Source organism: Aedes albopictus, chromosome 2 (genome assembly GCF_035046485.1).
Source record: "Aedes albopictus strain Foshan chromosome 2, AalbF5, whole genome shotgun sequence".
In the NCBI taxonomy this organism is placed as follows: Eukaryota; Metazoa; Arthropoda; class Insecta; order Diptera; family Culicidae; genus Aedes; species Aedes albopictus.
In genome coordinates, this window is record NC_085137.1 from 451152942 (window position 1) to 451176667 (window position 23726).

Below are 23726 nucleotides of genomic sequence, written 5' to 3' on the forward strand. Positions count from 1 at the left end.
TCAATGTGAGGTGTCCAAGAAAGCTTGGAATCAAGAATGACTCCAACGTACTTTATCTGTTTAGTCACATCGATTTCAGAATCAAAGAGACACAAAGGTCGAACGCCATTACGGTTTCGCCTTTCCGTAAAAAGAACAATAGATGTTTTACTCGGATTAACCGAAAGGCCATATTGGCGACACCAACCCTCAACTACCTGAAGGGCGCATTACATCAGGTCGAAAAGGATGGTGATACACATACCAACTAACAATGCTAGGTAGTCGTCGGCAAAACCATAAGTAGGAAAACCGCTATTATTGAGTTGCCTTAAAAGCGTATCTGCTACGAGATTCCACAAAAGCGGTGACAAGACTCCCCCTTGGGGGCATCCACAAACACTCAATTTCCTGATCCCTGCTAGACGCAATGTCGAGAAGAGATATCGGTTTTTGAGCATTCGATGAATCCAATTGGAAATCATTGGAGATATACCATGACTCCGTGCGGCTTCCAATATGGCATCGAAAGGCACATTGTCAAAGGCACCCTCGATATCTAAGAAAACACCCAAACAAGATTGCTTTTGAGCGAATGCTTTCTCGATATCGTGAACAACCTTGTGTAAAAGAGTCACAGTGGACTTACCAGATTGGCAGGCATGTTGGTTCACATGAAGAGGCACGTTGGCCAGATGAACGTCACGGATGTGATGATCCACAATGCGTTCTAAGCATTTCAGAAGAAAAGAAGTCAAACTGATAGGTCTGAAACCCTTTGCTTCTTCATACGACGCACGACCCACTTTCGGAATAAACTTCACAGTAATATCCCGCCAGGATTTGGGAATATACCCTGTAGCAAAACTGCAAACAAGTATTTTTTTTTTCAAAACATGCTTGAAATGATCAAATCCCTTCTGAAGCAAAATAGGATAAATCCCATCTGCCCCAGGAGATTTGAAAGGAGCAAAGCTATTAAGTGCCCACTCAATCGATTCTATAGTTACAATACTCCGAGCCGAAGCCAGGGAATCGTAACTACAAGAAAAGACATCAGATTCATCCGAAGATGTAATATCCACACATCCAGGGAAGTGTGTGCTGAATAAGCATTCCACTTCCTCATCAGAGGAAGTCAGATCGCCATTTGACAAACGAAGTTCGTTCACTCGGAAATCCTTAGATTTCGCAAGGATTTTATTTACCCGACTAACTTCACTCAAACTGGAAACATTTGTACAAAGGTTTTTCCAGCCGGATCGTTCAACAGACCGGAGAGCTTTCCTGTAGGCCTTGCGAGCCGACCTGAAAGCCTCCGAACGTCGTCTGTTCCAACTCTTTCTACATTGTTTCCTGAGTTTCGCCAGATCAGAGTTCCACCAAGGGGTTCCTCTTGTGATCTTCACAGACCGCAGAGGGCAGGCTTCTTCAAAAGCTTCCATGATGAAGGTCGTTATAGTATCAACGGCATCATCTAAATCACTTATAGTGTCAATGGAGGATGAGTATCCATGAAATTTGGCCGCAACCAAATCAGTAAAAAGATCCCAGTTTTTTGACCGGGGATTCCTGAAACGCAATGTTTGCGAAGTAACATTTAAATGTTCAAAAAAGATGTAGCGATGGTCAGATAAAGATTCTTTATCTGACACATGCCAATTGATCAGCTCATGACTAATTCTACTAGAGCAAAGCGTTATGTCTAACACTTCCTCTCTAGCAGATACCATGAAGGTTGGGAGGTTGTCTATGTTAAGTAATGCAAGATCTGTACTACTTAAGTACTCCATCAAACAGTAGCCTCTCAAGTTAATGTCTGAGCTGCCCCAGATTATATGGTGAGCATTAGCATCACTGAAAACAATTAGCGGAAGGCCTTTTGGTGTACAGTATGCGATGACGTGTTTGAAAGCATTCGTAGGGGATGGTTCGTCATGTGGTAAATAAACCGAACAATAGACGTATTTCCTGTTGAGGTTTCCAACAGATACATCAATTGTGATAGCACATACATCTCTGGTGATTAGTTCAGAGATGAGTGTAGCAGCTATTGCGTTGTTGACAAGCACACAGGCTCGAGGCATGACACGCGAGTTTGCCATTTCATGTTTACTGAAAGTAGCAAACACCGGGTTCACAAGGTTTCCTAGATAGAAATTCCCCTTACCGAAGTAAGCTTCTTGGATCAAGGCCACTTGGGCTGAACCATTTTGCATAAGTCTGCAAAGATTGATTGTTGCTGTTCTTTTATGCTAAAGATTGATCTGAGCTATCCTAACCGTAGCTACTACCCAAACTAGGCAGGATTAAACTCTTCGCAACAACAGCACAACAAAGAACAGCAGCAACAAAACCAAATTGGTATCGATTGGAAAACACCAAAGGCGAGGATACACAGAATACACTGTGTAAATCGCATAATGCGAAACCATATTGGTGAAAATTTAAACTTATTAACAACATCTTCATAATCCAGCCCTTATTTAGCCTCAAGTGAGACAAAAGAAGGACAGCCGATTGTCTCGGAGAAAGACAAGGTCCACTGCTCCGGTTAGCGCAGTAAGGGCAACATACTGTGGAGGGCGCCCTGGTACTCCACAGGCTCCTTTTGCGGTTAGGTTTTTATTAGACCCCCCTAGCCATTCATTCCTAGGCACGGTGAGCATGAAGCCGCATCACACCATGAATTAGGGGTCACCTGTTGGTGGACTCTTACCACCGGAACAGGCGGTCCGTAGTGTTATTCTTAGCCAATTGAGACAATCGCTACCGACACTACACAGCTATCTAGGCTGATCGAGAAAAGAAGTTAATATTGATGATCAACTTCATACAGGCCCGAAAATATCGCATACTCTGTCATCTGTATGTTCTTGTTTTGTATCCTTCTGAGCTAAGGCAGACAACATGTGCAAAACAGCAGGGGACCATCGGTATTGTGCTTCGTTCGCTGGAAGGAGATTATCGGTATTTGTGTGATTATCGGTATTGTGCTTCGTTCGCTGGAAGGAGAACCTGTGTTCATCAGTGTATGGTGGCTTGGCAGAGGATTTAGCTTCGTAGAGTAAGTCGTGTAGCGTACGTTTTTTTCCCTGAATTTTTTTTCTGAATATATACATGGGTGGCGGTAAATCCTGCAAAAAGTTGTATACAACTAGCGCCGGAGAGATAGATAAATTGGTGAGCTCGTTTCATACTGTTGTTCAACTTTAATTTTGTTTCGCTGGGTATTTACTTATAAGTATAAGTTACCCTTCAATAAATGATTTGAAACAGAGGAAAATTCAATCAATTTGAGTACTCTTACTGAATTTCCCTGTTGATTCCCATGTGCGACACCCATTCGTACCATTTCCCGGTTCGTGCCACTTCTCATTCTAAGAACTGTCGTAAATTTCAATCGATCCACGTTGACTCCATACCCAGTGCCGTAAGTCGTAACGTTGAAAAATGATTTGATGCCACTGCGAAAGGATACACCGTGGGGGCGAGTAATCCGAGCTCGGTTCGGAAGGATAATGACGGCGGCGCGCGGTAAGGGACTATAACTTCGATGACAAGGGAGAGCGCATATCTCCTGTTATTGTTATTGCCCAGGGAAGCAGCAAGGCACGATAAGCGAATTTAATTCCTGCCATTTGCTTGCCAGTTTTTCGCAGGCATCAATGGGCGAGAAAAGCTTGTTGGCTTTAAAAAAAATCCCGCATTGGCAAGCACGTCGTCGTCGTCGTCGTTGTCAGCGTCGTTTCGATGGGGAAAATTGAACGTTTATTATTGCGCATTTCTTTTTTTCGTGGACCAGTTAAGGCAGAGCGGTTTGCTGGTAATAATGGCACATTAATTTGAATATAAAATTAAGCTTGGATCGTTGTGCTCTGGTGAAAATCTCTTGGAAAAAATGACTGAGTATAATCTAATCATTTGTCTTTGGAATGAAGACAACAAGACGAGTTGACACCTTTTGGGGTCGGAATAAACAAATCGAATAGATTTTTATGATAATTGAATATTTTCTACGTAGCACACCTAACTGAATACCGATTTTTCGCAAAACATTGGCGTTTTGCGTTGTACTTTCCGAATGAAAAATTCCTCTAAAGAAATCTTCCGAATCATCAACCCAAATGGCATCGATTTTCCCATTCACCTGATGCCAATTTTGTTGAATTTACGCATGTAGCTATACACATAGATGGCATCATGGTGCGATGCTACCGACAGAAACTTGTAGAAACAGTTTCATTTACAGAATACAACATGTTACCAAATCAATGAATACCTACCATCCTTAAAATGTACGGCAGGAAAAGGAAAACACTCCCCAACTAAAGAGCACGAAGCAATACGATAACCGTACAGAAAAGTACTCTCCCAAATTCTCTTTGAGCAGATATTACGCCAAACTTTTTGCCCCTGCTGAAGCCAAAGCAATACACAACGAAGATAATCAAATGGAACAGTCGTCGACTTTCCTGTGGTGGTTGGTAACCTACCTGACTGTTTCTATTGGTATCTTCAGAGTAACAAAAAAAAACTAAATGTACGTTGATCCTTCCAACTTCCAGAAAAGGTTGCGAATAAAACATGAAATGACTATAACATATACCCAGCGCAGTGCCACCAGCCAGCACCGTGAGGTTTACGCACGCACGACCTCCCAGTGCTCTCATTTCGTGCCCTCCTCAAGTCGTTGGGGTTTGTTTCTCGTTTTTGTTGTTTTGATGTTGCGTATGTCGAGGTACATACCAAGCCAAGCGACCGACCGTGGAAGATGGCAATGTCCCGCAGTTGTTATTCGAGGATAATGTTGCTGCTCTCCTCGTGCGAACTGCGTGTGACTTGTGGGTGGCTTGGGATGGATTTTCCACGAACCCAGCCAGTGCTGCATTGGAGTGAAAAAGTAATTTTTGGAATTTGGTTTTGCATTGCTGAGTAGCCGGAGTCACGATCTGTTATGTGTGGTACTTTTTTTTTTCTGAGAATTCCAAACGTATTCGTAACGATTCGTAACAATGTCGGTTGTACTTTAGTGGCACTTACAATCTATCTTAAAAGTAAAGAAGTGTAAAATTTAATTTGTATACTGATAAGGCTGATACAAATTTATTTTTGACTTTTTGTCTTCCCCCCCCTCCAAAAATGTTTGACTGGATTTTGCATTTTGAGGGGGCAGCTGAAAAATATTTATCAAAATATCAGGTCTTGCTGGAAATTCTTTACCAAATCCGATGAGTTTTTAATATTTTTCAGAATAAATGCTTTATTATTTTTATCCCCCCCCTCGACCAGCCAGAGTGGTGGGACAAAAAGTGAAATAAATATTTGTAACGGCCTAATGGATACCAAACTTTTGGAATCCAAATTTGCTTTCAAATCATGTTCTTATTGCGTAGCATGGGCTGATGCGTAGCAAAAATTGAAAAGCTGCTCCGCTCGTGTATTTATTACTATTCAGAGATATCAAATATATCAAATCGAAAATATTGTTGGAGGAGTTTCTGATGGAATTTCTTCATGAATTGCCACCAAATACCTCGAGAAATTCTAACTGAAACGACAATCGCTTTTTGATGGACTTACCACTTATAAAAACTACACTTTGATCTAGCGGATTGGTAGCTTAGCCATCAGAATTTGTGATGAAATTGTATTATTATTATTATGAAAATCTACAGATTTGATGGAAACAAGCGAAATCTCTAAAAAGTACGAGATTCAAAACCCGAAAAAAAACTTATTTAGGTTAAAAGAAAATCGGGTTAAGTACTGTTCTTTTTAATTCCACTAAGAATTTTCATCCCTTAACAAATACATACGTGCATTTAGACCTCAACTGTAAGGTCATCTTCAGTGTCTCGTACTTGACTCGACTAAAAGGCATATCTGCTTTTTGAAACAGCACCTGTTTTTTTATATGAATTAACGAGATTTCAAGCCCTAGGCTAGTCTATCTCGGGACCCACGCTTTACTCCCCTGCCGAAGAAAGAACTCACATTCTGCGAGTTTGTCGGGAGTGGGATTCGATCCCAGGTCCTGGATGTGATAGTCACGTGTTTTAATCATCACACCAGGTCCGCTCCACTGAAACATTACACCTTCTTCCAAAGCTGTGGATCGTATTTCATCCCTCAAATGTAATCCACCACTATTACCGGAAAAAGGAGCATTTCCTTTATCTATAGTGATTGTGTTCAAGGGATAAATACTGTCTTCAAATTTAGATGGAGGGTCTTGTTCAAAATGCAGTTACGCTTTCTTGATATGTTTGCACCTATGCATAAATTACAGATTTTAGGGATTTAGCATTTCCTATAGAATACCAAACAAAGTCTTCTCACAATTTCTATCACCTGAAAAAATACCAGGAAAATCAAAAATTCTCAGAGAAATTCAATTTACATAAAAAATCCCTGACATTCCTCGAAAAAATCGAAGAATCTTGGTTGCTATTAAAATTATTTTTCAGTATAATGTGATGATATTCTTAGTTTATTTAGAATTAGAATTATTTAGAATAAGTGCATTCCGATCAATTTCTTGAAGATTTTCCAAAAGTTTCAGGTAGTTTTTGTTTGTCTGTATTAACGAGACTTTTAACCCTAGGCTAGTTCATCTCGGGACCTACGTTTTACTTCCCTTCCGAAGGAAGAACCCACATTTTGTGAGTATGTTGGGAGTGGAATTCGATCCCAGGTCCTCGGCGTGATAGTAAAGTGTTCTAACCACCACACCAGGTCCGCTCCATTTCAGGTAGTTTTATGATGTATTGATACATGTCTTCTCCAACAAGACAAGTGTTCAAGTTTTTCCAGAAAAAAATCCGATAAATCAACAGAACATAGCTACTATAGTAGTGTTGATAGTTATCTAAAAATTCGTTAAAAATCCGGACTTTTTCTAATTTCCTCTAAAAATAATAACTAAGGTGATGAAAAAAAGGATGGATAGAAGCAAAAAAAAAACAATAGAAGTTAATTTTAATAAAAGATATTTACCTCAGAAATATTTTTAGAAAACCTCGACAAGTATCTACTTCTATAGAAATTCCATCGAAGTGAAACTGCTATCGTCAAATTTCCTGGAGTAAAAAAATTGAATATTCTTATAAGGAACTTATGGAGGAAATCCTGGAGATTTGCCAAAAGGAACTTCTGAGCTACTCCAGAAGGCACTCCTGAAAGATTACCGGATGAAATTTTTGAGGATTCCTAGAAGGAACTGCTGGAGCATTCCCAGAAGATATTGCTGGCGGATTTCCAGAAGAAACTCCTGGAAAATTCTCAAAAGGAACTCCCTGAAAAATTCTTTGATGAAACTCCCGGAGTATTCTCAGATAGAACTCCTGGAGAACTCCAGAAGGAACTTGTGGAGGACTACCAGAAGGTACACTTGGAGGTTTCCCGGTACGAACTCCTGATTCTCAGAAGCAAGGTACTCCTGGACGTTCTCAGAAGAAACTCCTGTAGTCGGAAATATAAAAAAAAAAAATAAACACAATTCTGAAGAGAATCAAGCAGAGAAATTAAAAAATGAAGTCATTCTAAAAGGAACTCCTGAAAGATTTCCACAAGAATCTACTGGAGAAATTCCTGGACAAATAACAAAAGAATTTTCTGGATGATCTCGAGAAGGAACTCCTGGAGATTTCTAATAGGAACTTCTGGAGGATTCCTGAAGGCACTCCTGAAGATTCTCTAGGATGAACTTCTTGATTATTCCCATAAGAAACTGCTGAAACTTTCATAGAAAAGGTTTCTGGAAGTTTCTCAGAAGGAACTTTAGAAAAATACACAGAAAGAACTTCTGAAAATTCATATGTAGATGAATCTCCTGGAGAATTCTCAGATGAAACTGCTGGGGAATTCCAGAAGGAACTTGTGGAGGATCTCCAGAAGGTACTCTTGAAGGATTCCTAGAACGAACTCCTTGAAGATTCACAGAAGCAAGGTACTAGATGATTTCCAGAAGAAACTCCTGAAGGATTTCCAGAAAAATAAACTTCTTGAGAATTCCCAGAAGGATCTCTTGCTGTATTCTCAGAACGAACTCCTAGAGAATTGCCAGAAGAAATTCTTGGATGATTTCCAGAAGAAACTCCTTGAGGGTGTCCAGAAAAGAAAAAAAAAATGAAATCCCAGACCGGAATAATGCAGAAATTTTAAACATGATTCTGAACGGAATCGAGTAGAGAAATCCATTAAAGAAGACTTGAATGAATTCCAGAAGGAATTCCTGTACGGATTCCAGAAAAACTTCTGAAGAAATTTTGGGAGGAACTCCTGAAAGAATTACAGAAGAATATACTCGAAAGGATTTCCTCGATGATCGATAGAAGGAACTCCTGGAGTCGAGTCAAGTACAAGACACTGAAGACGACCTTACAGTTGAGGTCGAAGCACGTATCTGTCAATGGATGCAAATTCTTAGTGGAATTCAAAGGAACAGTATTTAACACGATTTTCTTTTTACTTAACTCCTGGACATTTTCAAAAGAAACTTCTGGAGGATTCCAGAAGGCACTCCTGAAGGATTCTCAGATAAACTTTTTAAGTATACCCATAAAGGAACTGTTGCTGCATTCCCAGGCGATATTCCTGAAGGATTCTCAGAGAGAACACCCGGAGACATCCAGAAGAAATTTGTGGAGGATTGCCAGATAGAAATCCTGAACGAATTCCAAATCAAAACTGCTCGAGGATTCCCAGAAAAAAAAACTCAAGGAGGAATCCGGAATGGAAATAACGCAGTGATTTTAAACAAAATTCTGAAGGGAATCGAGCAGAGGAATCCAAAAATGAAGCCATGGATGAATTCCAGAACTCCTGTAACTAAACTATTGCAGACAAAACTCCTGAAGGAACTACTGAAACAAATCCAGAAAAAAAAACTACTGGAGAAATTCCTGAACGTGCCTCAGAAGGATTTCCTGGATGATCGCTAGAAGGAAATCCTGGATTTTATAGAAAAGGATTCCAGAAGCAATTCCTGGATAAATTCCAGAATGAAATCCTGGAGGAATTCTAGAAGAGACTCCTGAAGTAATTCCAGATCAAACTACCGATGAAATTCCTGCACGAGTCCCCGAGAAGTATTTCCTGGATGAATGCTAGAAGAAACACAAAAGAATTTCAGAAGGTACTCCTGATGGAAGCCCACAAAAACTGCAATCCCTTGAAGAACTTGTGGGTGAACTTCAGAAGGAGCTCCTGGAGAAATCTCAGGAAGATTTTTTAAAGAAATTTCAGAAAAAAACGTAGTAACATCTGAAGAAAACATCTGAGAAACTCCTAAAGGAATTTAAGAAGGGCCTGAAAGAATTTAAGAAGGATTCATCAGGTAAAACTTAGAAGTCTTCGATCGCTCAACGTTGAAACTTCTAGAGGAAATTAAAAAGCGACATATGGATTAATCTCAGAAACATTACCTAGAGAAATCTCTGAAGGAAGACTCCTGAGGAGTTCGGAGAGGTTTCATGAAGGAATCCCGTTAGCAACTTCTTCGAGCGAGCTTAAGCCATTATAGTGGAAAATCCTATGTCCTATCCGAAGACGAAGAGCTTCAGCGGAGTGACATCAACTTTCTTAGCAATGTCACTCCCAATATATCTGTTGTAAGGTACACCGTTGCAAGTTGAAATGGGTGGGGCAAGATGAAACGCGAAGTTTGGGAAGAGATTTCAATACGATTTGCAAATTTATCTTTCGCTTAAAGATTGTTTGAATCAAAAACTATGTGTTATGGGATAACTTGCCTCAGGAGCCGGCCTTCTGATGTGTTATGGCAATCAAATTGTTTATCATCATTAGAAAACATCATGTTAATCCGCTGTTTCAACTTGCCCCGGTATACCTTACATTTTAAATACATCCTCCACTTGATCGACCATCCTAGCTTGCTGCGCATTACGTCTTCTTGTACCGGTCGGATGGCTCTCGAGAACCATTTTATTTGGGTTGCTATCCGACATCCTGATGACGTGACCCGCCCACCGTAACCTCCCGATTTTCGCGGTGTGAACGATGGTTGTTCTCTCAGCGCCTGATACAGCTCGTGGCTCATTCGCCTTCTCCAAGTCCCATCTTCCATCTGCACTCCGCCGTCGATGGTACACAACACCTTCCGTTAGAAAACTCCAAGGGTGCGTTAGTCCTCTGTATGTAGAGTCCATGCTTCGTGCTCATGGAGGATTATCGGTCTAATCAGCGTTTTGTAGATAGTTAACTTCGTGTGTCGGCGAACTTTGTTCGATCGTAGAGTTTGCTCGAAATGTCGCCGTTCTATGGCTTTGTTCAGTTGTATTCAAAGACGCTACACAGTAGGTCTAGCCGTTCCTGTAATGCATCTTCGATGCCTTGAAAGTATTTAAGTGACAAGAAAGATTATAAAAGTAGTCGATACGAAAGTTCCAAGTGATGGCTGTGTTAGTTTAGACTACATTAGACTAGACTAGGAATTCCATAAGATACTCCTTCAGGAATCCCCAAAATGATAATTTTTACGATTGACAAACAGAAAATTTCGAGATTCAAGGAATCTCAGTAAAAGAACTCTTGTTATCCCAAAAGAACTTCTATTAAGAATACTTAGAATCTTATGTTCAATATCTGCTATTTGATTTACTAGTGCATTTAATGCAAGATGTAATACAATTTATACCGCACTATTTGGTGTGTCTGCGCTCAAATCCTGTTTGCTGAATCAAATACAAATTATGTTGATTTACATTATCGCCACAACATTTCATATTGCAAAAATCCGAGCACAAACCATCAGTCATCCGTTTCTACGCTTTCTAAATAATGCTTCTTGAAATGCTTTATCCCCGGGTTTCTTGGAAACATTCAATAGAGATAAACTACTTTCGCCTTCCACGTCTGAAGAACGCATTTTTGCTTTCCCACTGAGCTGCAACGAAAACACACGAGACTTTGTTGCAACGCATCCAGCAAGACTTTCTTTGATCCTTGTTCGTTCCATCTGCACGCCCGTTGTTGAAGACGCTCGTTCCAGTCAGTGCCATCAATGTAGATTGTGAAGTACTACACTCGCGCTTTGTCGTCCGTGCTGCACATGGGACGGACAAGAATGTGATTATCATCATTTATCATCGCGTCGCCCCCGCGCATTCATATTGCTGCAACCGCAAACTAGCTAAAGCTAACAACCAGTAAGGGGAAAGCTGTCTCATGTACGTACAGTACACCATAGGGACCGGGACATTTATTCGAATGGCAGTAGCCGTACTATCTCTAGATCTAGATCGAGACTGCTCTATGGTAGTTTGTCTCCGCGATGGCGGCGGCGGCGACGGCACAGACAAACATCCTTGCTGCCAAGCAGCAGTGGCGGTTCCCACAGGACCTCAGAACTCGATACGGTTCCGCAGCAGCTCGCGAACTTATCCTGTTGATTCAACCCTGAAAGCGGTGGTGACGTTTCTCGTTCCGAATCAGTAAGGATTTGTTCATTCTGCCATAATGAACACAAAGTCAGTGTTTTCCTTTCTCTCCGATTTCCTGCCACTTCGCTGCTACTGGAAGAGGGAATACCACCAGAGCCAGCGAGCCAGGACACCCAATATCTCATCCGAAAAGTCAATTTACTTCACCGTTATTTGTCTATTATGTGCTGGCTGTCGCTGCTCCTAGTGGGTGGTAATGGTATTAAACTGTAACCGAAGCTAGACGACACGGCGTGATGGCGTGAAAATGGGACCCCTCATAAAACTATCCTAGCGTGTAGGTTTTGCGAAAACTCTGAGGAATTTCCTTTGTTCCAAGCTGCTGCTGCTGGTGGAGTCACCGGGCAAATAGATAGTATTTATATGGTGATGTTATTCAGGAGGAGAGTGATAGCATTACGCTAGATTTTCCAAATGAAAAAGTAGACAAATTCACCTGGGGTCCAACTAGTATCACGTTTTAAATAGAGATTAGTATTGTCGTTTCCTGTTTGATCAGGGAAAAAAAGGAATCCCTTTTTGCTTTTAAATCAAATCTAATTAAAAAACTACTGATGTACGTTTTATAGCTAGCACAAACCGTAGTTATCCACTAGCTTTCAGTCGCACGACGCTTAAGAAAAGTAAAACCATCTTCAAAGGTTATCATCAGTTCATTGCGCCAAAAAAAAACAGTAATTTGGCGTTACTCAAACAGACAAGATTGGGTGGCGCGCGAGCGCGAATGCTGCAAGTAATGACACTTCGTTCCGACTGTTGCGCAATTCTATTACCGCAACCTTCGTCATCGGTCAAAGCCAATTTCATTCATGAAGAAGCACCACCCGTGCGCGCTGGCTGCTGCGATGATACCTACTTCACAAAACGGACGGAATGGATGTTAACTCGGATTAAAAATAAATTTGTGCATGCATTGAACTGTGCTGTGGTGGTGGCGACAGAATGCTAGGTATTCGCTATGAGGTTCGAAGTGAATTTAGGTGAATGACATTCGGTATAGATGACAGAACGATGTGTCAGAGTACTGAGAGCACGTGTTCCGTTAGCTAGAACGTTGGAAATTTTAGATGAACAAGTTTCAAAATGGTTACTTACAACTACCAGTTATGTGCTTCGTTGATAGTGCAGCCTGTCCACTGTTGTCCTTTTGACCTCAGCTATTTGGATTGAGAGGTACGACCCGAGCGTCTGTTCACCAAGGAGGTGTGGCTCTAATAGCGTCTGTTCTGACATCCAGCGGCAGAGTAAAAAATGCTGCCTCATCCCGAGCTAATTCTGTGGTGGTAGACCATTCAACGTGGTCGTCCCAGTGTTTATTGGGACACTAACATAACTGGCACGATGGCTTCCGACGAGATAGGAGTGTTGGCGTAGACCCAATAAGTCACCCGTAAAAATCCCCATTGCGAATAACATAGGCGAAAATACGATTCGATAAAATCGGCAAAGACCCACGCAACGAAAAAAGGACTACGATTGGAAACTTGAAACATAAAATAGCAAGTCACTTGGTTTCGCAGGATGTGATAGGATAATCTACAATGGATTACATCCCCGCAACGTCGTCATCGTGATGCTGCAGGCATTTTGTTGTTGGTAGTCCGACCGAAGAACTTTATTCCCCCGCAAAGAAAAACATATAGCCACTTGGAGATCACCCGACCCGAATTCTTATCGGATATAACCCATGTCCGCACATGTAGCGAATGTAGATTCGGATCCCTGTATGCATACGCTCAAAACTTTCGACGATTATTACCACGCGACGAAGTCGAACGCCGCGGCTTAACATCGAGCGGCTGCAGACAGTAGACGTGGCTCGAGACTACGCGCAGCAGTTAGCAGTAGCCGTACCAACGGAAGAGCAGCTTAGCGAAGCTGCACTTGAAGATGGCTGGAGGGACATCCGATCCACGATAGGTAGTACCTCGGCTGCAGCACTAGGCTTCGCGATTCCAAATCACAGAAACGACTGGTACAACAGCGAGTGTGAACAGTTGAAAAACGAGAAGAATACAGCATGGGCGAGAATGTTGCAACACGGTACGAGGGCGAATGAGGCACGTTATAAACAGGCGCGAAATAGGCATATCTTAGTATTCCGGAGGAAGAAGCGCCAGCAGGAAAAACGAGATCGCGAAGCGATGGAAGAGCTGTGCCGTGCTAACAACACACGGAAGTTCTACGAGAAGCTGAACCGCTCGCGCAAAGGTTTCGTTTCACTAGCCGACATGTACCGAGAGAATCACGGGAATCTTCTCACGAGCTAGCGCGAGGCATAGGCGTAGCCAGAGGGGGGCAGGGGGGCGTGGTCCCCCCTGGCCGCAAGATTTTTTTTAAATATTGAGCCAATTCAAAAATTACCAATAATTCAGAGTTCCGGAAAAAAGAATTCTCAAAACAATTAATATTTTAATAATTTAGGTTTTTATCCACAATTATAAAATCTTTTTTACTCGAGAACCACAGGAAATTTCGCCAAATATTTCTCAAAGAGAACCATTTCAATCTTATTTTAGATTTTTTTTTAACCAAATAACAAGCTTGGTTGAATGGCTAAATTTGGTGATGTTTATTCATGGAATACAAACAGCATGCCAAATTTTCCAGATATGCCGGATCCGGTTCCGGTAGGGAAAAGGAAGGACTTTGTAGAATCATATGCTGCTATAGAGTGCAGTTATGTGATACTGCAACACGAAATTTCACTAGTATTTAATTCAAAAAAAAAAACGTCATGCTAAAAGCAAAACACCTGGGATTTCTTTACGAATACTTTTGAGGACACCTTTAAAAATTCCTTTAGGCATTTATTCAGAAACTTCCTCAGGGATTCTTTCAGAAATTTCAGAGACTTCTTTAGGAGTTTTTCCTTCGTGAATTCTTCCATGGGCATCTTGCAGGGTTCCGATAGTGATTGTTTCAGGTTTTATTCCAAGAAATGCATCAAGAATTCCTCCCACGATTCCCACAGATTTTTTATAATTACTTCTGCAACGATGCATCGACGAATTCCTCCAGGATTTTTTCCATAGCTTCCGTCAGTGATTCCATCATAGATTGCCCCAGAGAATTTTTCAAGAGTTCCTCTATGGGTTATACCAGACATTCCTCCGAGAATTTATCCTGGGATATCAATAGAGATTCCCCCAGTGATTGTTCCAGTATTTTTTCGAGGTTTCCTCCAGGAATTTCTTCAGTGTTGCTCAAAGGAATGTCAACAGAAATTCCTTTAGGTACACGCAGAAAAATAACACATATTTGAATCAAATTTAAAGAGACTTTGTTTCAAAGTCGCGAGGTTTGTTGAATCAAAAAAAATATTTCTTTGTTTTCAATATTGGAGAATGCATAATGCCAATATGAGCAAGGTGATTCAGTTTTACCTTCAGATTTTCAAGAGCAGATTTGGTCGTGAACGTTAACTCGCTATCAATATAGCATATTATAGCAGTACCCGTGTTCGATTCTCGCTCGCCTTTTTTATTTCGCTTTCACTTTCAAATAAAAACATTTTGTTTTTGAATCTAAGTCCATGAATATTTGTTTCAAAAAAATATAGTCTTTGAAATTGCAAAAATACTTACTTTCAAAGCTGTGATGTGATAGATTCAAAGTCAACAAGTATTTGAAACTACAATCAGTGTCGCGGAGGCTTGATTGTTAAAGCAATGAAAATAATGCTTTGAAACAAATACCAAATGTATTTGATTCAAAGCAAAATGGTATTAAGCCGTGGTTCAATGGCTTATTTTCTTTGATTCAAAGCACTTTATTTTTGAGTTTAAAATATTTTTTTCTGCGTGTATTTCTGCAAGTGTTCCTTCAGAGATTTCTTCAAGAATTTCTTCATATATTCCTTCAAGAACTCCTCTAGAGATATAATTCAATCTGGAATAATTCAAAATATTTCAGCAGGAATATCTTCCAGAAGCCCTTACAGGAAATTTTATCAGAGATTTGCTAAAAAAATCCAGGAGTTCTTTGAAACATTGTACAAAACATTTTTTTTTGAGTCCATCCAAAGAGTCCAACAATAATTCGACCAATAAAAATATTGTAAACATGCATTCTTCCATATTTTTTTCCAGTAATTTGTTAAGAAAGTTTTCCTGGGATTTCCTAAGGAATTCCTCATGGGATTGCTTCCTGGATTCCTCATGGTTTATCTCAGGAATTTCTCCATGTTTCCCTTCAAGAATTCCTCCAGGGATTCACCCGGGAATTTCTTCTGTGTTTCTTTCAGGAAAAACTCAAGGGATTATTAAAAAAAAACCCTCGAACGATTCCTCTAGGAATACTTTTTAAGGAGTTCCTCTTGAAATTCTTTCAGGAAATTATCCAGTATTTCCTGCATGGACTGCTTAGAGATTCCTTTAGGAATGCCTCTAGGAATTGCTTCCGGGGTTCCTCCTTGGATTTCTTCAGAAGCTTCTGCAGGGATTCCTTCAGGAACTGCTAACGGGATTCCTCAAGGAGTTCCTCCAATAACGCTTCTTAGAATTCCTTCAGGATTTCTTCAAGGAATCCATCTGCAATTTCTTAAGGAGTTTTTCCTGGGATTCCTACAGGAATTTTTCAAGGGATTCCTCCAAGAATTTCTTCAGAGATTCCACCAGGAATTATTCCAGGGATTCCTCTGGGAATTGCTGCCGGGATTCCTCTAAACAATCATCTGGGGATTTCTTCAGAAATGCCTCTAGAGATTCCTCCAGAAACTCCTCCAGGAATTCTTCTAGAGATTCCTCCAGGAGTATTTCCAGAGATTTCTCCGTTAATCTTACAGGCATTTCTTTAGAATATCCTCCAGGAATTCCTCCATGGATTGCTTTAAGATTTTCTGCAGGGCTTAACACGGGAATACCTTCTGTGATTCTTTCTGGAACAACCTATTAAAAATTTCTACAAAGATTCTCCCAGGAACTCTTCTTAAGATTCTTTCAAAAATTCATCCTTGTATTCTCTAAGGAACCCCTCAAGGAAATAATTCAGTACTTCCTCCCGGAACTGTTTAGGAATTGCTCTTGAAATTGCTTCCGGGATTCTTTCTGGAGTTACATCAGGTATTCCTCTGAGAAATCCTCCAGAATTTTTCCAAGAATTCCATCTGCGATTTCTTCAGGAATTTTTCCTGGTATTCCTCTACGAAGTTCTTAAGAGATCCATCCACGAATTTTCTCAGGAATTCCTCTAGGAATTTCATTTCATCTTGAGATTCCTCCATAAACTCCGCCAGAAATTCCTCCAGTTCTTTTGAAGATTTTCAGGAATTTCTACAGGCATGACTCTAGGATATCCTCCATGAATCCCTCCAAGAATTCATTCAAGATTTTTTTTCAGAGATTCCTCCAAGAAATCCTCCAGGTTTTCCTCAATGCATTCCTTCAGGCCTTCCTCCAAGCACTCCTCCAGAGATTCCTCTAATAATTGCTTCCGGGATTCTTCCAAGAACTCCACGAAGAATTCCTACAGAAAATTATCCAGGAAATCTTCAAGGGATTCTTCTAAGGTTTTTTTTTCAGAGACTCCTACCGGAATTCATCCAAAGATTTCTGGAGGAATTACTTCAGGGAATCCTCCAAGAATTCCACTAGGAATTCTCCTAGGCATTCTTCCAGGAAATTTTCCGAGCATTCTTCCAGAGATTCATCCTTGGCTTCTTGCAGAGATTTCTCCCGGAATTTTTATCAGCTATTCCTCCAGCAATTCAACCAGATATTCCTCCAGGAGTTGCTTCATGGATTCCTCCAGAAACTCATCCAGGAATTCCCCTGGAGTTGTTCCAGGAGTTTCTCCTGAGATTATTTCAGGATTTCTTCCTGGGATTCCTTCAGAAATCCACGCAGGCATTCTTCCAGGATTTCTTCCATGAATTGCTCCCGTATCTCCTCTTCAGAATTCCTCCAGGAATTTCACCAGGGAATAATCAAGGAATTCCATCATAAGTTATGTCAGTAATTCATCCAGGAATTTCTCTAGGAAATCCTTCAGGGATTCCTTCAATAATTCTACCAGGATTTCCTCTAGAAACACCTTCTAAATTTTTTTTCAGAAATTCCTCCAAGAATTCTTGTAGATTTACCTCCAGGCATGGATTCCTCTAGGAATTTCGCTAAAAATTCTTCCAGGAACATCTTCAGGGTTTTTCCAGGGATTTCTCCACGAATTTCCCCAAGAATTCTCCCAGTGATTCCTTTAGAAATTCCTTCGAGGATTTGTCCAGAAATTTCTCCAGAAATTTCCCTAGAAATTCCTCCAGGAATTTCTCATGGGATTTTTTCAGAAATTTCTCCCAGAGTTACTCTAGAGATTCCCCAAAAAATTCATCCAGTAATTATTGCAAGAATTTCTCCAAAGATATCTTCTGGAATTTATTCAAGGATTCCTGCAGCAATTGTCAAAGGAAAATCTCCAAAAATTTCTCCAGACATTCATCCATCCTTTAGGTTTTAATCTAGGACTATCTCCAGGAACTCCTCCAGGAAATTACCCCAAGAATTTCTTCATGAATTCATCATTACTCAAGGAATTGATCCAGGAATTGACCCTGCACATCCTTCAGAAATTATGTCAGCAATTTTTCCAGAAAATCTTCTTAGATTTTTTTCAGAAGTTCTTCCAGGAAATTTCCAGGAATTTTTCAGGGATTCCTCCAGGCATTTTTCCAGGAAATTCTCCTGATATTCCTTTATGAATTGCTTCAGGAATTCAGGGATCTCTCCTCGAAGTTCTCCAGGAATTTTCCCAAGGATTCCTCCAGAAAATCCTTCGAAGATTTCTCCAGGAAATCCTCCAGAAGTTCCTCTAAGGATTCTTCCAGCAAATCGTCTTGGGGTTTCTTCAGAAATTCTTGCAGGAAATTCTCCAGAAATACCTTCAGTAATTTTTCAGGGATTCCTCCAGGTATTCCTCCAGGAATTTCTCTACAGATTCATCCAGGGATTTCTTCACAAATTCCTTCAAGGATTCCCCAAGAGATTCCTTCAAGAATTTCATGGAGGATCTCCAGGAATTCCTCCAGAAATTCTCATGGGATTTTTTCAGAAATGGAAAAATATTATAAATCTGCCAGAATTGCTCTGAATATTCCTCTAGAAACTTATCCAGTAATTCTTTCAAGAATTCCTCTAGAGATTCTCCCAGGAATTTCATCATGGAATCCTCCAGCAGTTCCCACAGAAATACCTCTAGGAATTCCTCCAGGCATTCCTCCAGGATTTTATACTGGACTTTCTCCAGGAACTTCTCCAGGAATTCCTCTAGAAATTACCCCAGGACATCCTTCATAAATTTTGTTAGCAATTCCATTGGCATTTCTCCAGGAATTTCTCCTGAGATTCCATCAGAATTTGCTTCAGGAATTCCTCCGAGATTTCTGCACGAATTTCTTCAGGGATCTTCCCATGGATTCCTCCAGGAAATCCTTCGAAGATTCCTCCAGGAAATCCTCCAGAAGTTCCTCCAAAGATTCTAAGGATTTCTTCGGAAATTCTTCCAGGAGGAGAACTTCTTGGAAATCCTTCTGGAATTTTTCAGGGATTTCCCCAGGTATTTCTCCAGGGATTTCTCCACAAATTTCTTCAAGGATCCCCCAGAGATTCCTTCAGGAATTCCTTCAAGGATTTCTCCAGGAATTCCTCCAGAAATTCCGCTCCAGGAATTTCTCGAGGGATTTTTTTTTTCAGATATAGAAATATAAATTTCCATGAATTTCTCTGGAGATTCTTCTAGAAATTCATCCAGTAATTCTTCCAAGAATTTCTCTAGAGATTCCTCCAGCAATTATAAAAGGAACATCTCTAGGAATTCCTCCAGGGAATTATCTAGGATTTTATTCAGGAATTCCTGCAGGAAATACCCCAGGAATTTCTTCAGGAACTTCTCTAAGAAATTCTCCAGGAATTGCTCCTGGACATCCTTCAGAAACTATGTCAGCAATTCAGGGAATCCTTAAGGGGTTTCTTCAGAGATTTTTCAAGAATACTTTTGGGAATTTTGAAGGGATTCCTCTAGAGATTCCTCCAGGAATTCTTTCAGAGATTTATCCAAGAATTGCTTCAGGGATTCCTGCCGGTAATTCTCCTCGAATTTCTTCAGGGATATTCCCAGAGATTCCTCCCGGGGATCCTCCAGAAATTCCTCCAAGTGTTCTTCCAGGAAATTCTCCTGGAATTTCTCAAGGGTTTTTTTCAGAAATTTCTCCAGCAATTCCTCCCAGAATTCCTCTGGAGATTTCTTGAGTATTTTTTCCAGGGACTGCTCCAAGAATTCATCCAAGAAGTTTCTCCAGGAAATTCTTCAGGATTTCCTGTTGGGTCTCATCCAATATTTCTTCCAGCAATTATGTCAAAAATTTGTTTAAAAGTTGCTCCAGGCATTTCTCCAGGATTCTCTCTAGAGATTTTTCCAGGAATTGCTTCACGGATTCCTCCTGAAATTCCTTCAGAGATTTCTCCAAGAACTCCCCCAAGGATTTTTTAAATTTCTCTAATATTTCCTCTAGGAATTCCTCAAGAAATTTATTCTGATTTTTTTCTAGGGATTCCTCTCAGATTTACTCCAGGAATTTCTCCAGAACTTCCTCCAAGGAATTCTTTAGTAATTTATCTAGAATTTCATCTAGGATTTCCTCATGAGATCTCTTCAGATATTTCTCTAATTTATACAGGAATTCCTCCAGGTATACTTTCAGAAACTCTGCCAGGGATTCCTCCGGAAATTTCTCCAACGATTCTATAGGGCTTCCTCCAGGCGTTCCTGTATGAATCGCTCCAGGGATTTATCCAAGAAGTCTTCCAGGGACTGCTCCAGGAAATTCTAGTCCTAAAAATCCTTAATCTTCCAAAAATTGCTCACCGCTTCCAGCACCACCTTGAATCATGTAGATCAGGCGAGTTTTTTTTAACATATTTTACAAAATACAACAGCGTGACTGATGAAGGGTTCAATAATGCTTTTAGAATATAATGTTATTATATTCGATTTCATCGTATTGCGTATAGATATAGAAGCAAGTAAGCACAAATTTGGTAAGGGTGCTTGCTATGGAAGACGCTACGCGGAGAAGGCGAATAAACCATGAGCTGCATCAACTGCTGAGAGCACCAACCATCACACCGCGAACATTGGGAGGCTAAGATGGGCGGGTCATGTCATCAGGATGTTGGATACCAACTCTATTAAAATGGTTCTCACCTGTACAAGCAGACGTGATGCGCACTGAGCTAGGTGGGTCGATCAAGTGGAGGAAGATTTGCGGACCCTTCGCAGAGTGCGATACTGGAAACGCACAACCATGGACCGAGTTGAATGGAGTCGACTCTTACGTATAGCAGAGCACAGTCAGGCCTTAGTTATGGGCCCATATAGCCGAGGCAGTAAACGCACGGGTATTCAGCATGACCATGCTGAGGGTGACGGGTTCGATTCCCGGTCGGTCCAGGATCTTTTCGTAAAGGAAATTTCCTTGACTTCCTTGGGCATGGAGTATCTTCGTGCCTGCCACACGATATACACATGCAAAATGGTCATTGGCAGAGGAAGCTCTCAGTTAAAAACTGTGGAAGTGCTCATAGAACACTAAGCTGAGAAGCAGGCTTTGTCCCAGTGAGGACGTTACGCCAAGAAGAGGAGAGAGGAGAGGAGGAGCCAGGCCTTAGACTGATCGGTAAGGTAAGGAAACGAGCGAATGCATCACCAATAATATGAAATCACCTGCAATTACGCAATGAAGACGTAGGAGTTAGTCCCAAACAGACAGCCGTTTCTTCTTTGTGTAAGCACATCTAATGACCAATATTACGACTAGCTACTACAGCCGGTCAGTCAAGCTCAATCTTGTTTACAAACCAGTGTTTTTAGAAGGTATCAACAGTTGTTTTAAAAAGAATCTGGTTTCATAGTTTTTCAAAAAACCTTCCTTCATCCACCCCTTCACCTGATCTTCCCCAGTTTACATTGACCACAAAGGTTTAGAATCCTTTGTCCGTTTATCTGTCTGCACCCTAGCTGGGCAAACAGTTATTGTCCACTTTCACCCGTGGCAAACAATCATCCTACTATTTGAACAAAGTTTTCCTGGTGCGCGCGGTAGCGTTGTAACCCCTCCTCCAACAGAATTCGACCGCGCGTCTATGACCGTCGCGTCGGTTGCCTGAGTATTTAGCTTGTTGGTTGGTGTACTGTTCTGCTGTTGTTATGCCAGTCAGTGTAGTCAGCGTGGTAGTCGGCGTTGTTGTTGTCGTTGAATGTTGCCTGACGCGAATTGAGAGTGTTTTCATTAAAAGGCACGCTGAGTAATTGCTATTTGTTCTAGCAGCTATGTAGCTCGAAACTCAATTACGGTCAAAAGCTGACTGCAGTGGCAACTCAATCTGGCTCCGAGGGAGGCTAATTTTTCCGACGACTACGACGACGACGACGACGACTGTGCGTTATTGATGAATCGTTCCTATGGCTTTTCCAGGGAAAAACGGAAAACGAAGATATTGGGATCAGTGAACCGAACGATTTGTCCGGAGTTTTTTTTTTGTTCGGCCTGTCGATAGCAATTACCCTCCGGGATCAAAACAATCCAATCAATTTGGATGGGATGCGTTCGAACTTGAGTGAAGCCTTTGATTTTTTCATCCCATGCTATACGTTTGTTGGTGTCTGCTGATGAAATGAAATCAAAGGCGTTGCAAAACGGTTTGCGTTTGGCAAGATCTGTTCACTGTTGTATTCATTTTTTTATAGATTTGAAGTCAAATATTTGACAATTCAGCTTTTCAGAAATAGAAACAAAATTCTTAACTTACTTATCACTATTGCAATGTAAATCAGAAGAGAACGTTCTTAAATCACGCTAGGCAAGTATATTCTTACCGTCCCTGAGAATCCCACAATAGGCATGACGTAATTCGACGACGTGCTAGGAAAAATGCACCGTTTGCTTATCGATTGATCAAATAATCCGATAACACGACCTGTTTCTTTCGCTCAGAACTGTCCGCCCGATTTCCGTTTATCAAATGTTATCTTATTTTGCTTTTTCGCTATCGAGCTCACCGATATCAAACTCATCACCTCGTTTCGACTTCCGTCAAAACTCAATGCTGCAGTTGTGTTTCGCTATATCTAGTACTAGTTGATTTCTCGCCCATTTCTAACGTGCAGGAAAAGACTGCATAGTGCAGTGTACGGTATACCACCTCCAAAAGTGTTCATTTTTTTTTTGTTTTGCAACCCACCGTCCAACATTGTTGAGTGTTCAACCTTTTCCGGTCACCGCCCGCGGTACCCGAAAGGTTCTCTATATTTGAATTTGTCAAAACAGCCAATGTGAGTTAGGAGGAGTGTTGTTTGATGGTGCAACGCGGTGACGACGTGTTCTGGAAAGATCGCGCGACCAATTCGGTGTACTGATGAGGATGTGGTGAATCATACTTGTGCCAACAACCTACCAGCACCCGGTGTCCCGTAAATGAATGCACATACGAAAATTAGTGTGTGATGTGCATATTAAAAATAAATCAAGCTTTGAAAAATTAGCAAAGGTTGGATGGCTGTGGAATAAATCAGCATTGGAAATGCAGCGCCAATGGATTGGAGAGTGTGCATCCGCTCATAGGAATTTCGATGAGCCGAACCGTGAACCGACCGTGAATCCCTGTTATATAAAAATTACCGAATCGTGTTAGAATCAATAATGGTCGTTCTTGTTACCAAATAGAAACGGTTTGGTGTTTCGTGGTATAAAGTACATATAGCGGCCATGCTCTGGAAAAATGAGGTCCCGTGCAAAAAGTGCATAAGTTAAAAGCATTACTATTTTGAAGTATTGTGTTCCAGTTCTATAAAATACCATAAAATCGATGGATGATGAGATCCTTTTAGCGTATTCCGAGGAAATTAATCTAGATGATATCCATCTGTTATTTAGGAACCCTTTTTCTTAATCCATTAACGCTCAAGGTCTCAAAATTCAATTATTCTAAATATATTTGTTACCAATAGTAAAATACCAATAAATTGAACATGATTTCAAAAAATATTTGAAGTCTATGGTGTATTATTCTTTATTCACTTAACCTAATATACAGCTCTATTATCCTCTAGGGCACTAAGTGAGTGATTGCAGTTGGCAGCTGCACTTAAACTTTGCACAGCGCCTAAATGTATTCTATTCTACTATATCGAACTGTTTGCCATTGCGCTGCTTTCACTTTTTTATTCTGTCCATGGTACATATAAAGATGAGCACGCGGATGTTGATATGTGACTGTTGTTCCTTTTCCAGTT

The 23726-nt window shown here is 40.8% G+C and overlaps 2 protein-coding genes across 4 annotated transcripts in view; one reads left to right on the forward strand and one right to left on the reverse strand.

The window, feature by feature from the left end:
- The window catches only part of LOC109419687 (lysophospholipid acyltransferase 6), a 128408-nt gene that overhangs the window by 58565 nt on the left and 46117 nt on the right, over positions 1–23726 (forward strand). The gene's annotated exons all lie outside the window — the stretch shown is intronic.
- LOC109398403 (uncharacterized) overlaps positions 1–23726 on the reverse strand; it is a 698553-nt gene that overhangs the window by 53107 nt on the left and 621720 nt on the right. The gene's annotated exons all lie outside the window — the stretch shown is intronic.